Genomic DNA, 15,083 nt, shown 5'->3' on the forward strand with positions numbered 1-15,083 from the left:
GAGTCATTTCCCTGCTAAGCACCTGTCCTGGAGCCCTGAGCTGGTGGCGCATGAAATCATCATGTGCCCAGTACCTGTCTTCCCCCAGCAGCCAAGGGAATGAACAGAACGGGTGATTCACGGAGTGATCCATCCCATTGCCGAGTTCCAACATGTGGTTCAAACAGCCTCGCTGTGACTGTGACCCCTCCACTGCTGAGTCCTGTCAGGCGTCTGCAGGGCAGGGGGGTGGCTTTCAGGGGAGGCAAGGGGAGAGGGTATCCTGGACAGGAATGGATGAGGGGCTTCTGAGCTGCTCTGCGTCCTTTCTTGCTGCACTTGCAGATTTCCAGCCCATCCATCAGGCAGAGCTGACAGGCAGCGTGTGACTAATTTACCCACCGCTCGCTTTAATAAATCACAGCAAAGCATGGGCTTGGGCACAGATGAAAAATTACTTAATTTTAATTAAGACTGCACAATTAATTTGCAGGCCTCTTGCCAGGAGGCAGGTCAGCTTGCTCCGCTGATGGCGCCATTGGCTCGCGGTACAGGCTGCAGCCAGGGGAGATGTCCAGCGAGCACGGCCAGCTGCGCGAGGGGATGAGGGATGCACACAGACAGAGGGGGCAGGAAGCTTTGGGGAGGGTGGGGATGAGGGATAGCGGAGGGAGCAGAAAGCTGTGGGCGGGGTAAGGGATATGAAAGACAGAGGGATAGCTGAGGGAGGAGGAAGCTGTGGGGGGGATGAGGGATAGTGGAGGGAGGAGGAAGCTGTGGGGGGGATGAGGGATAGTGGAGGGAGGAGGAAGCTGGGGGGGATGAGGGATAGCAGAGGGAAGAGGAAGCAGTGGGGGGGATGAGGGATAGCGGAGGGAGCAGAAAGCTGTGGGGGGGGAGGGGGAAGGATATGAAAGACAGAGGGTATGTCTACACTACCCCGCTAGTTCGAACTAGCAGGGTAATGTAGGCATACCGCACTTGCAAATGAAGCCCGGGATTTGAATTTCCCAGGCTTCATTTGCATAAGCGGGGCGCCACCATTTTTAAATCCCCGCTCGTTCGAACCCCGTGCCGCGCGGCTACACACGGCACGAACTAGGTAGTTCGAACTAGGCTTCCTAGTTCGAACTACCATTACTCCTCATTCCACGAGGAGTAACGGTAGTTCGAACTAGGAAGCCTAGTTCGAACTACCTAGTTCGTGCCGCGTGTAGCCGCGCGGCACGGGGTTCGAACCAGCCGGGATTTAAAAATGGCGGCGCCCGGCTTATGCAAATGAAACCCGGGAAATTCAAATCCCGGGCTTCATTTGCAATTGCGGTATGCCTACATTACCCTGCTAGTTCGAAATAGGAGGGTAGTGTAGACATACCCAGAGGGATAGCTGGGGGAGGAGGAAGCTGTGGGGGGGATGAGGGATAGTGGAGGGAGGAGGAAGCTGTGGGGTGGATGAGGGATAGTGGAGGGAGGAGGAAGCTGTGGGGGGGGGGATGAGGGATAGTGGAGGGAGGAGGAAGCTGTGTGGGGGGATCTGAAAGAGGGATCGCAGGGGGAGCAGGAAGCTGTGCGGGGTGAGGGATCTGACAGACGGAGAGATAAAGGGGGAGGAAGAAGCTGGGGTGGGGCGGTGAAGGATAAGAAAGACAGAGGGATAGCGGGGGGAGGAGGAAACTGGGGGGAGGGATAGACAGCGAGGGATAGCAGGGGAGCAGGAAGCTGTGTGTGTGTGTGAGGGGTGAAGGTTATGAGCAGACAGAGGGTTAGCAGGGGGAGCAGGACGGGGGCTGGCAGGGGAAGGGAGAGGGAGGTAAAAGCAGGAGAGGGTTTGAAGAGAGCAAAGAGAAGGAAGGAAGACTGAGCAACCTCTCCAGGATGGGGGAAAGCCACAGGTGGGAAGGCAGTGTGGTAATCCAGAGCGCTTCCCCAGCTCCTGCCACCTCAGACACTATGTGGACAGTGAAACTGAGGCACTGGCTTGCCAGAGGTCACCCAGCCTGGCAGCAGAGGGGACAGGAATGGAACACAGGAGTCCTGTGTCCCCCCGGCCATGTGCTCTTCACTCCAGCAGGTTGCTAATATAAATGGAAATGAGAGGAGGAGGAAGAGGAACAAAATGGCATCTGGGTCAGGCTCTAGGTCTCTTTGCTGCTTGCATTAAGTGGGTGCTGTAGAGACGGCAGCGAGGGTGAGGAAGGGAGACAGGGAAAGGAGAAGAGGAAAGGCACAGGCAGCACGAAGCTGCTGGTTCCCTGGAGAGTGGAATTTCCTCCAGGTTGAGGCGTGCGTGCGGCCTCTCCAATCATAGAGTCCTAGCACACGAGAACTGGAAGGGACCTTGAGAGGTCATCAGGTCCAGCATCCTGCCCTCACGGCAGGACCAAGCGCTGCCTAGATTCTAGACCATCCCTGATAGATGTCTGTCTAATCTCTCCTTAAATATCTCCAGAGATGGGGATTCCACAACCTCCCTGGGCAATTTATTCCAGTGTTTCACCACCCTGACAGTTAGGAAGTTTTTCCTAATGTCCGACCTAAGCCTCCCTCCTGCAGTTTAAGCCCATTGCTTCTTATCCTATCCTCAGAGGCCAAGGAGAACAATTTGTCTCCTTCCTCCTTGTGACACCCTATTAAATACTTGAAAACTGCTCTCATGTCCCCTCTCAGTCTTCTCCTTTCCAAACTAAACAAGCCCAATTCTTTCAGTCTTCCCTCGTAACTCATGTTCTCTAGACCTTTAATCATTTTTGTTGCTCTTCTCTGGACCGTCTCCAATTTCTCCTCATCTTTCTTGAAATGTGGTGCCCAGAACTGGACACAATACTCCAATTGAGACTTAATCAGCACTGAGTCGAGCGGAAGAATGACTCCTCGTGTCTGGCTCACAACACTCCTGTTCATGCCTCGCAGAATCATGTTTGCTTTTTTTGCAACTGTTAACTCATATTTAGCTTGTGGTCCACTAGAACCCCTAGATCCCTTTCTGCCGTACTCCTTCCCAGACCATTGCTTCCCATTCTGTATATGCACAATTGATTGTTCCTTCCTAAGTGGAGCACTTTGCATTTGTCCTTATTAAACTTCATCCTACTGACCTCAGACCATTTCTCCAATTTGTCCAGATCATTTTGAATTATGACCCTATCCTCCAAAGCACTTGCAAACCCTCTTAGCTTGGTATCACGTGCAAACTTAATAAGTATACTCTCTGTGCCAATATAGAATCCTAGAATCCTAAGGCTGGCAGAAACCTCAGGAGTCATTGAATCCAGCCCCCTGCTCAAAGCAGGACCAACCCTAACTCAATCATCCCAGCCAGGGCTTTGTCAAACTGGGACTTAAAAACCTCTAGGGATGGAGATTCCATCTCCCCAAGGTACCCATTCCAGTGCTTCCCCACCTTCTTAGTAAACTAGTTTTTCCTACTATCCTACCTAGACCTCCCCCACAATAGTCTGAGATCATTGCTCCTTGTTTTGCCATCTGTCACCACTGAAAACAGCCTCTCTCCATCCTCTGGAACCTCCCTTCAGGAACATGAAGGCTGCTCTCAAATCGCTCCTCACTCTTCTCTTTTGCAGACTAAATAAGCCCAACTCCCTCAGCCTCTCCTCGTAGGTCATGTGCTCCAGCCCCCTCATCATTTTGGTCGCCCTCCGCTGGACCCTCTCCAATGTGTCCACATCTTTTCTACAGTGGGGGGCCCAGAACTGGACGTAATACTCCAGTTGTGGCCTCATCAGTGCCAAATAAAGGGGAATAATCACTTATCTTGATCTGCTGGCAATGCTCCTCCTAATGCAAACTAATATCCATTAGCCTTCTTGGCTACAAGGGCACCCTGTTGACTCATATCCAGCCTCGCATTCACAGTAATCCCCAGGTCCTTTCCTGCTGAACTGCTGTTTAGCCATTCGGTCCCCAGACTCTAACAAAGCTTGGGATTCTTCTGTCCCAAGTGCAGGACTTTGCACTTGTCCTTGTGGAACCTCATCAGATTCCTTTTGGCCCAATCCTCCAATTTGTCTAGGTCACTCTGAACCCTCTCTCTGCCTGCCAACGTATCGACCTCTCTCCCTAGCTTAGTGTCATCCACAAACTTGCTGAGGGTGTAATCCATCCCCTCAACCAGATCATTATTAAAGATGTTGAAAGAAACTGGCCCTAGAACTGATCTTTGGGGCACTCCAGCTGTAACCAACCGCCACCCAGACAATGAGCCACTGATCACTACCCATTGGGCCCAGCAATCTAGCCAGCTTCTTATCCACCTTACAGTCCATTTATCCAATTCCTTAACTTGCTGGCAAGAATATTGTAGGAGACCATATGAAAAGCTTTGCTAAAGTCAAAAATCTAAATCGTTGATGAAGATATTGAACTGAACCGGTCCCAGAACAGCCCCCTGGGGAACCTACTTGTACTGCCCTTCCAGCATGACTGTGAACCATTAATAACTACTCTCTGGGAACAGTTATCCAGCCAGTTATGCACCCACCTTATAGTAGCCCCATCTAAGTTGTATTTGCCTAGTTTATTGATAAGAAGATCACGCGAGACCGTATCAAATGCTTTACTCAAGTCTAGGCATCCCATGTCCACCGCTTCTCCCTTAGCCACAAGGCTTGTTATCCTATCAAAGAAAGCTATCAGTGTCCCATGAGGGCAGGGGACTGGACTCGATGACCTCTCGAGGTCCCTTCCAGTCCTAGTGTTCTATGATTAATGTCACCCTGACAGTGGGCCTTACTGAGAGCAGTGATGTGTGCATCTCCCCTTCCAGCCCCTTCCTTTGTTCTCCATGCATCACCCCCACCTCAGCCAGACTTGGGCTGGGGCTTGTGGTCTCAGCTCCAGGGTTACCATACATCCGGTTTTTCCCAGACATGTCCTCCTTTTCGGTCCTTAAATCTCCATCGGGATGGATTTTTTAAATATCTATAAATGGCCGGGATTTTGCCCTGTTCATTCTTTTTCAAACAAAATTGACCCCTGCCTAGCTCCTCCAGCCCTGGCCATGCCCAGCTCCAGCTCCAGCCTGCCCCCCCCAACCCCCCCGGCCCAGGGCTGTAGTGACACGAGCAGCTGGTCTCAGCGTTCTCTCCTTAGGGTGCAAGAGAGTATGTGCAGGAGCCACGGCTGAGGCTGTTGCCCTCACTCAACGCGCCGGCAGGCAGGGGCTGGAATGTTGGCTGCAGCTGGCGCCATACACGCGGCTCTGCATGCTGCCTGCCCCAGGCACAGTCCGGCTGCAGCTGGGTGGGGCCCTGGTGCCCCATGGAGGTGGCAGCAGCTTGTGTCTGGGCAGCCCCACCCCAGGGTGTGGGTGGGAGAGACAGAGCCTCCGGCCCAGCCCTGCAGCAGTGCCTGGCGTGGCGAGTCCCTGGCTCCTGCCCCAGCTCCCCAGAAGCTGCCTCGGGTATCGCAGCCTGCACTAGATTCCACTAAAGTGCTTTTGTGGAAAAGCGTCTGTGCCAATCTAGACGCTCTTTTCCGCAAATGCTTTTAATGGAAAACTTTTCCGTTACAAGCATTTGCGGAAAATCATGCCAGTCCAGACGTAGCCCATAGGTCTAACTTTACACACAAGCGTGATACACACTCCCAAATAAGATAAACAGCCCCAGCGGAGTAAGGCATGAAGATCGATCGATTACGTGAAGTAATTTGCTCAAAGCACCTTTGAGTTATGTACATTGATGTCCATAAGCCCATTTCATAAAGCATGGGGAGAGTGAACCGTCACATTCAGCTCCTAGCTCTCCCTGCAACATCGGGCAAGTCCTGTCAACCTGTGCCTCAGTTTACAAGGGAAAGGCAATAGAGTAACATGTACTCGGCTGTCTCCCAGCTGTGCCTTGATGACTGATGAGTTCACATGAGTGACCAGGGAGCACACAGAATATTGGCCCTTTCAGATGGGATGGGGCAGGCTGAGGAGAGATAGGGGGCTGGCCCAACTACTGCTTCCACGACAAACCCGCTGTCACCCTCTCCCCACCTGCTCGGAGTCCTGTTCTCCATGCTGCCCGTTCCAGTCGCCGCCTCACCCAAAGTATGGGCTCTGGAGTAATTTATTCCCCCAGCTTTGCCCTTGGTCTTCCTTCCCCCTGTGTCTCCCAGCCAGCCAGCTCTCTGCTGCTGCTACTCATTCAGAGTCGCAGAGGCCCCATACCCCAGGCTAGGGCCATGGGGATGGGCGCAGCAGCAGCAGACGTGCCGTGTGTAGCATAGAAGAGCAGGTTGATAGGCAGCGGCAGAGTGGGAATTGCCGGGGCAGGAGGGTCAGCCATCAGAAGGACTCTACATGGAGGCTGCCCTAATATTGTGACACAGGCAAATTACCCGGTGCCTGAGGTTAATTGTTTAAATGGAAAATCAATGGGCAGCCATCATCTCTGGTCTGCGTGCGTCTGCCACGAGAGGAATAGAAACCGCTGTTAGCTTCATTCACCAACAAGAACAAGCCTTTGTCCTTGGCCGGGGGTTGACAGGGCGAATGGGCAAGATCTGTGGGCTGCATGTGTCAGTTAGGGCTCACTGCTCACCATAATCCATGGAAAATCCCCCATATCCTTGTGGGGAATAGGAAAGAGCCCAGCTGGGGCCTGTCTGTTGGATTTGAACCAGGATTTTTGGCTTTGATTGCTGCCACTTGGGGGAAAGGAGTAGCTCCATTAGCTGGTAGCTGTAGCAGGCTATTGTTTTCTGTGTGGGCCAGCCACCAGTGGGGAAGGCGACACACACACTCTTACTTAGTGCTCTGCTTTAGCTTCCTTTCCTTGATTCTGTCAGCCAGTAGGCTCTGCTCAGTCCATAGACTCAATCACCAAAACATTTATCTAGTCCCACGCTCCCTCCCACCAGGAAAACCCCCTTATCTCACCCCAAGCCCAGAACTCCTCTAACCACAAAGTGCTCATGACCTTTGGGAGAACTTCTGGGTTGGTTCCTAGCTTTCTCTGCAATATTGGGCAAGTCCTTTCCCCATGCCTCAGTTTCCCCTGCTGTACAAGGCATGGCAATACAGAAACACATCCATGGCTGCCTCTCACAGGTGCTGTGAGGATTAATGAATTCATCCCAAATGTTGTTCACACCATTTGCTCCAGGTAATCATCTCTGGATACCTTGCTTGGGGCTGGGAGTTAGGAAGAGGAAGGCTGAACTTCTGCTGTTTCTTAGCAGTTAAGGGTGTGTCTAAACTACATGGCTCCATCGATGGAGCCATGTAGATTTGTTTGTTCAGCAAAGGGAAATGAAGCCGCGATTTAAATAATCGCGGCTCCATTTAAATTTAAATGGCTGCCGCACTGAGCCGACAAACAGCTGATCAGCTGTTTGTCGGCTCAGCGCGCTAGTCTGGACGCTCCCGTGCCAACCTGAAAGCCCTTTATCGACCTCCCCGTTATGCCTCGTAAAATGAGGTTTACCAGGGAGGTCGATAAAGGGCTTTCATGTCGGCAGGGGAGCGTCCAGACTAGCGTGCTGAGCCAACAAACAGCTGATCAGCTGTTTGTCGGCTCAGTGCGGCAGCCATGTAAATTTAAATGAAGCCGCGATTATTTAAATCGCGGCTTCATTTCCCTTTGCCAAACAAACAAATCTACATGGCTCCGTCGACGGAGCCATGTAGTTTAGACGTACCCTAACTGACTTCTTACACTAGAGCTATTTGAGGGTAGGCCATGGTAATGTCATTGGCTCACTCCTGCAAGGAAGTAGTGCACCCAATCCAACCATTAGTTACTTTCAGGCATAACCTCACAGCATCCTCCAATCAGTGTCGCACAATGTTACGATGTCACACAGCATCATCCAGTCTATGTCGTCCATTTTGCTCTGATGTCACAGAGACGCTCTGAATACTGTCCCGCACTGTGATGTCAGAATATCGTCCTATCAGTGTTGGCCTCTGCTCTGATGTCATCAAACAGCCCACAGCTCAGAGGTACCTGCTGGGCTCCAGTGTCTTTGTCAAGGGATCAGACCTCTTTTTCTGCTATTAATTTTGCAGGTCCCACCTTTTTCTCCACTCACGCTCATCTGAGGAAGTGGGTTTTCCCCACAAAAGTTCAAGGTACTCTCTATATTTTTTGTTAGTCTCTAAGGTGCCATGGGAATAGTTTGTTTTGTAGGGATTATTGTTGGTTTAGACCAGTGTTTCCCAAATGATGTTCCGCCGAACCCCAGAAGTGAAAATAAGGGTTCTGCGAGAAAATTCCATTACAATTACATTCTATGATTACAGAAATAATAATGACTATTATGTGATTTTTGTTTTTAAATATGTGCAATTCAACTAAATGTTGATCTCATGACCTTGTTTAGCATTTGTTTATTATTATCCTTACTTATTTGTGGTCTACTATTTCAGCTCCATATATTAGGGGTTCTGCAAAATTCTTTCGCATTTAAAAGGGTTCCGTGGCCAAGTAAAATTGAGAAACACTGGGGCCGTGTCTAGACTGGCAAGTTTTTCCGGAAAATCATCTGCTTTTCGGGAAAAACTTGCCAGCTGTCTACACTGGCTGCTTGAATTTCCGGAAAAGCACTGACGATCTCATGTTAGATTGTCAGTGCTTTTCTGGAAATACTATGCTGCTCTCGTTTGGGCAAAAGTCTTTTTCTGAAAGACTTTTGCGCAAAAGGGCCAGTGTACTGTTTTCCGCAAAAAAGCCCCGATGGCGAAAATGGCGATTGGGGCTTTTTTGCGGAAAAGCGCGTCTAGATTGGCCATGGACGCTTTTCCACAAAAAGTGCTTTTGCGGAAAAGCATCCTGCCAATCTAGACGCGCTTTTCTGAAAATGCTTTTAACAGAAAAGTTTTCCGTTAAAAGCATTTTCGGAAATTCATGCCTGTGTAGACGTAGCCTGGGTGAGACAATAATCTGTCCAGCCCTGAATTCAAATGAATCCACTGTTGTTTCAGAGCATGTGGCTTGTAATGCTGCCAGCTGTTGCAGACTCTGCCCACGTGATCAGCAAGGAATTTGTCCTCCATCAGAGGGGCCTGGTGTACCATGGAGGGAGCCGAGAACATGGTGTGGGGTGGTGCTTTGGCAGCAAGGTGAGGTGCTGTGTGAGGAGGGTGTGAGAGAGGAGACCAAGGTCTCTTTCAGGCGTATGATTAGTTTTTCTTTCATGTTACTCAGGCGTTGATAGATGGTGTTACACGACGAAATGTCCTGTAATTACTCAGTGGGACAGTGGGGATTCATCAGGCACTGATCAATATTCACAGCGTCCAGCCAAATGAAATCCCTCATCTGCTCACCTTCTGGCACATGGGGAAGAAATACAGTAAAGCGAGGATCCAGGCACTGCTCTGCTAGCCAGCCACGGCTCACTGCGTGCAACCACAACTGTGCACACGCAGCACACACAGCGCCACACGCATGCACACGTGCTCATCCACACAACATACCTAGCACCACTTACCAGCATAGCGTTCACAGATTCACCACTGCGCACATGCACTTACCCACACAGCATGCACAGCTCTACTACGTCACACACTCACCAGTACAGCACACAGCTCCATCACTGCGCCCACTTGCTCATCAACACAACACACGTGGATTCACCATTGCACATGCATACTCACCAGCACAGCACACACACAGCTAAACTACTTCACACATGCTCACCAGCACAGCACACACAGCTCCATCACTGCACTCACTTGCTCATCAACACAGCACACGTGGATTCACCATTGCACATGCATACTCACCAGCACAGAACACACAGCTCCACCACTTCACACACACGTTCGCCAACACAGTACACACAGATTCACCACTGCTCGCACGCCCTCACCAGCACTACACACACACGTGCAAACAGTGATAGAAATGTAGCCGTGTTAGTCTGGGGTAGCTGAAGCAAAATGCAGGACAATGTAGCACTTTAAAGACTAACAAGATGGTTTATTAGATGATGAGCTTTCGTGGGCCAGACCCACTTCCTCTGGCCCACGAAAGCTCATCATCTAATAAACCATCTTGTTAGTCTTTAAAGTGCTACATTGTCCTGCATTTTGCTTCACACGTGCAAACGTGCACTTGCTGACGTGCAGCACACGCAGCCACAATCATCACATTCACCTCAGGCTTCAGAGCTCAAGCTCCAGCCCGGGCCACAGTTTCTCAGCACTGTCCACACAGCTATGTATCGAGTTTTCGTATGAGCCCTTCTAGCCCGATTGTATAGGCCTGGGCTGGGGGACTGGCTGCTGCGGGTGCGTAGATGTACCAAAGGGATCCCGGAGGTGGGGCAGCTGGACAGCAGGTGTCAGGATGGAGTGTTAGCACCTAGGGAGTGGGCCGAGAGCCCCCAACACTGGGGGGAGTAAGTAGGCTTTGTTCACGCTTTAGGAGCCCCCCAACACTGGGGGGAGTAAGTAGGCTTAGTTCACGCTTTTGAAACGCCTGGGATTCAGAGGCTGGCTTCTCACAGCCATTGATGTCTGCGGCAGGATTCTTCCAAGAGCCTTCCTGGGGTCTCTGGAGGTGGCCCCAGCTGTGCGTGCAGAGCTGGGTGTGCACTTGCTCTTTGCCCGCTGCTTGGTGGAGTGCCTGTGCGGGAACAGTCTATGCCGGGGCGGCGTAACGCCAGCAGGCCCCAGTGGGGTGTGGGTGGAGGCTCAGTGCATGAGCTTCTACTACAGCAGTGGGGAACCTCAGGCCTGGGAGCCAGATGCGGCCCCTGACTCGCCTGGATCGGGGCCCCTAGACTTCGGGCCCTCCCAGCATTGAGGAGCCCGCGCTGGCACTCCAGTGCCCCACCGCAGGCTGAAGCACACACTGGAGCCTGGGCCCTCTAGGCTCTGGTGTGTGAGGGGAATGTGCCGAGTGTCTGTCTCCTCAGCCAGGGGCTTCTCACTTTGCTTCCCACTTGTGTGTGGCCCCCGACTGACTTTTCAGTGGGTCAGCGGCCCCTGACCCCAAAAAGGTTCCCCACCCTGACCTCTCAGCTACGGCTGTAGGGCAGACTCATTCTTGTCGCTGGAAGTGGCCTCAGAGCCACTGGATGGGACAGCGCCCCTCACCCAGCTGGCGTGCGGGTTGCAGCATCGTGTTTCCTTGCCACGGAGGAGGAGGACCAACACCATGAAGGGACCAGGGAGGGAATGTCACACAGGCACCAGGCCGGCTTTTGTCCAGGCCAGATAAGGACACCTGGCATGTTCTGGAGAAAGCTGCCAAGCACACGTCAGAGATGAAGAGGAGTGGAAGCTTTTCTCACTCTCAGGGGACGGGAGAGGAAGCAACACAACTTTGGTCGTGTGGAGGAGGGGGCTTTGCTCTGCAGCCCTCGGATGCCTCTTTGTCCAGCCTCAGCCTTTTGGGATTTTCCCTCTGGATTTAGTCCAGCAAAGATTATAAAATGGGCACCATCCTGGAAACACCTGGCCACTGCTAGGTGTGGCTGTGTTATCTCCTGCAAGGTGATGCACATGTGGGAACAGGCAACAAGGAATGTGGCCCATTCATGCAGTATCTCCGAGCCCTTGCATGGAGTGTGGCTTTCGTGGCTGTTGGAGCTCTAGTCCCTGACTGAAGGATGCATTGATTAAATGCTAATGTGCCACCGAGGCTGTCAAATAATTAGGACTCAGCGTTTACAGCAGCAGCTTTATTTAAAAAGGAAAAAAGGTTTTAAAACCCTAATGTGAATAGAAACTGTTTTTCCTATTTTGCATTTCCAGTAGAAAGCATTGTATAGATTTATATTTTTAATTCTAAACATGTTGCAGTGTTTGCAAATCGGGTACCAAAGATCAGCCCCTGACAAGCAGGAGCCAAAACTACCTGCAAACACACAGCTAACCTCACAGATTCTACTTTCTCAGCAGAGTGAAATGAAAAGGAAAAGCACATGGCAGAGAGAGAGAAAGTTCGACTTGAATTTTAACACACCCTTCCATTTTCAATACTTGGAAGCGTTTTTAAAGTAAACCTACGCTCTTGGTCTTGTCAGTGTCTCTTCAATCATAATTATCATTCATAGATCTGAAAGCATTTTAACAAAGGAAGGTCAATATCCATCGTACAGATGGGAAAGTGAAGGTTCAGAGAGCAGTGACTTGCCCTAGGTTACATTGTTATCATTCTGATTGCAGTAGTACCAAACGTGTTCTTGGCCGTGGCCGTCTGTGTGCTGTGCACACACAGTCAGAAAGAGTTGCTGCCTTGAAGAGCTTACAATCTAACCAGGCAAGAGAGGCAAATGATGGGAGAGGAAACGGAGTCATGCAGAAGGGAAGTGATTTGCCCAGCGGGTCAGGCACAGAGCTGGAAACTGAACCCAGGTGTCCTGATTTTCCTTCCAGTTCGCAATCCATTTGACTCTTTAAAGTGACCAGTATTCATAGAACAGGCTCCACAGGGGTATGTCTGCCCCATAGCTGCTGCTGGGGCATAGCTAAGGTGCAGCAGCAATGCCTCTGTAGTGTAGACACTTCCTATATCAAAAGAAGGGTGGGTGGGTTTTTTTGGTCACTGTAGTTAATCAACAAAACCACAGAGAGGTGGTAGGTTGGTGGTAGGTTCATAGACTTCTTGCATCGACCTACCTACACCGACACTGCGCCTACTATGTCACGCAGGGTATGGCATCTTCCCAGCCCTGAGCCACGGTCTCTGGTTGAACTAGATTTTACACGTGGACCTGGCTTGTGTTAGGACTTCCTGTCTCTAAAAGCTCGTAGAGGGAGTCAGGATGGAGCCTATGTGACATTTTGATCTCAGGACTAGAGGTGATGACCAGGCTGGGCTTAATGGTGGAACGAGCCAATATCTTAGTATTACACTGAAGTGGGGTAACGTATGGGGGTCTTTGCTGAAAACTCAGAACTTAATGATTATCGTGGTTATTGTGAGAGGTTTGTATGGGAAATAATTAGAGAGTTAGGTAGAATTGTAGGTTTCTAAACTGTGGAAGTGCAACTAGTCTCCCAAGGTGAGATGGGTCACAGCATTCAGTCTGCACCGGGATGTTAAATATCGGTTAACTGAATAGTCAAGTAACTGCGTGAAGTCTTATCAATTAGTCAACTATTCTATAGTCCCTGGGGGCGGGGCTGGCAGCAATGCGGGGTGCCAGGTGGGAGCTAATCCGCAAGGGGAGCCAGTTTAAAAACCAGCTCCTCTTGCAGACCAGCTGCTTGTTGCCCTGTGCTGCTGCCTCTGAGAAAGAGGCAGCAGCCCCTGTCTGGGGTGGGAGGGGTCTGAGTTCCTGGACCCTGCACGAACCGGAACTGAGTGAGGGTGTCTTCCCACCCGGCTCTTTATACACGTTAAATGGAGAGCCACAGAGGGATAGGTCCCAGACCCAGCATGAGCCAGAACGGAGCAGGGCTGCTGGCCAGCCTGCTAAAAAATATACTGGTTGGGGGGACGAGGGAAATGCGTGTAGTCTATAGCATTAACCTATAAACGTTTGCTTATTGGTTAATCGGTTAATCGACTACACTCTTACATCCCTAGTCTGCACTGTGAACAGTGGGCATCCCTGGAGGCAGCACTTTGTTTTCTCTCTGGCCCTGGTGGAAATTTGAACATTTTACAAGGAGAAATAAATCCCAGGAGAGTGTATCACTCTGGAAGAGACCTTGAGAGGTCATCGGGTCCAGTCCCCTGACTAGAGTGTATCAAAGTGGGCTGCGTAAAGTGCTAGCCTGCAATGGGAAAGAGCAGAGCTTGTGCAGCCTGGCGTAGACCCCTCTGTTGTTAGTGTCTGGGGAGTTTTCCCTGGTGGACACAGACTGGTCTCCTTCTTTCTGTGAGCCGGTGCTTGTGATTTACCCGGGCAGAGGCAGCATATGCGACTCGTGTGTTCATGAGGGCGTGAGTGGAGGGTGCTGGGAATTAGGGGTCAGTTTCCTGGACCCCCGTGGAAAAGCCACATGGAAAGTGGGGATATTTGGGGAGACGTATGCGTATGATAAATGGCCTGTGTTTAACAAGTTCCTTCCCCCAGGCTCACGCAGTGTCTGAATCATTTCTCAGGGACTGCTGTCTAGCTGTGCGCAGGGGCTTGTGCCAGGAGATCTATTTGGGGCTGGTATTTAAAGGCTTTTAGGGAAGGTTTTGCTGTCTGACTGGCAGAAGGTTTGCACCTGCAGCTTTATAACATTTCTCTTCTCCCAGGGAGATGGGGGTGGACAGCAAAGGAGCCGGAGGAAAAGGGAAATCCCAGCACTGACAGGAGAAACTTGGAGGAAGGAAGGGTGAGCAGTGAGAGGAGGGAGCAGCCATAAGCAGCGTGAGGATGAAATGGGGATTGCAGTGATAGGGCTGTTTCTCTGGGTATGTTCTCCCTCTTAAATCTCTCTCCCTCTTTCTCAGCCCCTTTCCCCCACCCCATCGCTCAGCGTGGGTCTCCACTGCAGTCTAGCCCACTGTTTTTACCTTTCTCTGTCACACATTCATAGACACACTCACACTGCAGGCACACACTCACAGACATACTCTGCATGCATACATTGCGCACACATGGACATACGCCACATGCACACACACTCATAGGCTATGTCTATGTTGCAGAGGCTTTTTGCACGTACACACTTAGACACACATACAGAACCAGCCCTAGACTGAAGGGAGCCCCTCTCTCCATTTGTCAAACTTTTGAGGACCTGATTTTTATTGCATTCATCGCCCGTTTCATGACACGGATGCACAATTTGCGTGTACAGCTTCTCCCTGTCGACAGTCTCACAGTTGGGCTCTCATTTTACTTCAGTTCATTCTTCTATGTCGCTGACTGACTGGGAACCCCCACTTCTTAGCATCCTGTGAGTGCCTGGCTTTCCGCTTTCTAGGAGGTTCAAGGAAAACATAATTCTCAACGAGTCTAGAAGGATCCACGAGATTCTACAAAGATCTGGAACATTCTAGGTCAGTGACGAACGGCTCCCCGCACGGACTACCTGAAACATGTCACTTTAAACGTTCTATTTTCCCTTTTGACACTAACAACAAACACATCCCCCAAACCCAGTACCCCAGCTGGGTCCTATGGCCCTAAATGTGACCTGTGCAAATGCTTCATCCATGTGCAAATGCACACTGCTCGTGCGCACACACAATCACCGC

The 15,083-nt window shown here is 51.0% G+C and overlaps 1 long non-coding RNA gene across 1 annotated transcript; it reads left to right on the forward strand.

Annotated features, from left to right (window-relative positions):
- The first annotated feature begins 7,641 nt into the window (after nt 1–7,641).
- On the forward strand, nt 7,642–11,960 carry LOC112544573 (uncharacterized). Its single transcript, XR_003087916.2, has 3 exons — nt 7,642–8,059; nt 8,912–9,049; nt 11,837–11,960. It is a non-coding gene; the product is annotated as an uncharacterized LOC112544573 (long non-coding RNA).
- The last annotated feature ends 3,123 nt before the right edge of the window (nt 11,961–15,083 follow it).

This window comes from Pelodiscus sinensis, chromosome 27, assembly GCF_049634645.1.
Source record: "Pelodiscus sinensis isolate JC-2024 chromosome 27, ASM4963464v1, whole genome shotgun sequence".
Lineage (NCBI taxonomy): Eukaryota > Metazoa > Chordata > Testudines > Trionychidae > Pelodiscus > Pelodiscus sinensis.